Source organism: Myotis brandtii, unplaced genomic scaffold (genome assembly GCF_000412655.1).
Source record: "Myotis brandtii unplaced genomic scaffold, ASM41265v1 scaffold17, whole genome shotgun sequence".
Classification (NCBI taxonomy): domain Eukaryota; kingdom Metazoa; phylum Chordata; class Mammalia; order Chiroptera; family Vespertilionidae; genus Myotis; species Myotis brandtii.
The window spans coordinates 7382141-7383850 of record NW_005356259.1 but is presented as its reverse complement, the minus strand read 5'-3'; positions in this window follow the sequence as shown (position 1 = coordinate 7383850).

Genomic DNA, 1710 nt, shown 5'->3' with positions numbered 1-1710 from the left:
ATCTCCAAAGCCATTAGTGGGGTTTCTATTTTTTGATCATGAATTTACTTCATACTTTGAACCTCTCTCCAGGAAGAGCCCGATTCCTTTTAAGGGCTCACCTGATTAGGCCAGGCCCACCAAGGACAATCTCCCTATCCTAAGGTCAATTGATTTGAGATCTTAATTAAATGGGGAAAATCCCTCAGAGCAGTATCTAGATTAGTGTGTTTTTAATTTATTTTTTATTGTTGACATTATAAATTAGTGTTTAATTGAATAATTGGGAGGGTGTGTACACCAGGAGGGCAGGGATCTTGGTGGCCTTAGAATCCTGCATGGTTTACAGTCTGTAAATTCCTTGATAGCAAAAATCCAGGCCCCACCCTGGCTGGTTTGGCTCAGTGGATATAGTGTTAGCCCAATGACTAAGGGTCTCGGGTTAGATTCCGGTCAAGGGTACATACCTCAGTTCACTGTAGGAAGGCAGGTTTGATTTATTAAGGTAAGTCAAGGAGAAAAGAATTCCTATTCCAGCCTGGCCAGTGTGGCTCAGTGATTGAACATCAACCCCTGAACCAAGAGGTCATTGGTTCGATCCCAGGTCAGGGCATGGGTTCGGTCTCCATCTCCAGTAGGAGGCATGCAGGAGGCAGACAACTGATGTTTCTCACTCATCGAAGTTTCTATCTCTCTCCCTCTGTCTCCCTTCCTCTATCTCTAAAATCAGTAAAAACATATTTTTTTAAAAAAGAATTCCTATTCCAGAAATGTGCAAGAGAAAACTTTCCATAATCACATCTATACTATTGAGTAAAGGGTGTGTTCATATGTCATGAGCTTCCCTTGCCCAATCTGGTAGCCCTTTGAGGGAGGAGCCACATATTCACATTTATATCCCTAGGGCTAGCACGGTGCCTGGTTCAGAAGACAAACTTTAAAAATAAAAGCTGATGGAATGTTTGTAGAATGAATGCTATTTAAGTGTCATTGCTGGTAGTCATTCAATTCCTGCGGGCGAGGGCTCTCTCCAACGCATTTTCTGCAATCCAGCAATGCCTGTCGAGTCCCGGCAGCCAAGGAGCGTTCAACAGGTGCGGTTGTTGGGCCACGCACTCTTGTTTTAAAATGTACTTCTGCTCTCCACACTAGCAGCTGATCGTTTTAGGTTGTGCACTACGAAGTGAAGCTGAATACTAGTCAAGACAATCTCAGGAGGCTTATTTCTAAGAAATACTCAGCTTTATGCTTGGGGGAGGGGCGCGGGGGGAGCTTTTCCTTTCCAAATGGACGCTCAGATCAGTGTCTAGTAAGTGTATTTGGGGAAACATTTCTTTGCCTCCATTGGAGGGCAGCGCGTTGATTCTGAAATAGAAAAGTGCGGTGTTCCCTTAGGTTTTCTCAGCTCCTCCGCTGCTAGCCTCACACAAGGGACAAGTTATCTGCGACTCTGTGGCTGTCCCTGCATTTAAATCGCATTCGTGAAAGCGCTTTCCTGGCCTTTTCACTCCAGAGAAGCGGTAACAGGGACCGCCAGCTTGCTCTGCTGCACTGTAGCCGGGGAAGCCACGGGTGTGGGGCCCGCGCTGAGACATCACCCCACTCGCAAGCCGGGACGCAGGCCTCAGACTCCAGTGATTGGCTGGGGCCCACACGTCACAGCCCAGGGTGGCCCCGGCCTCGCCAAGGCCTCGGGATGCTCCAGGTTCCTTTATTTAAAAGGGGGGTTGG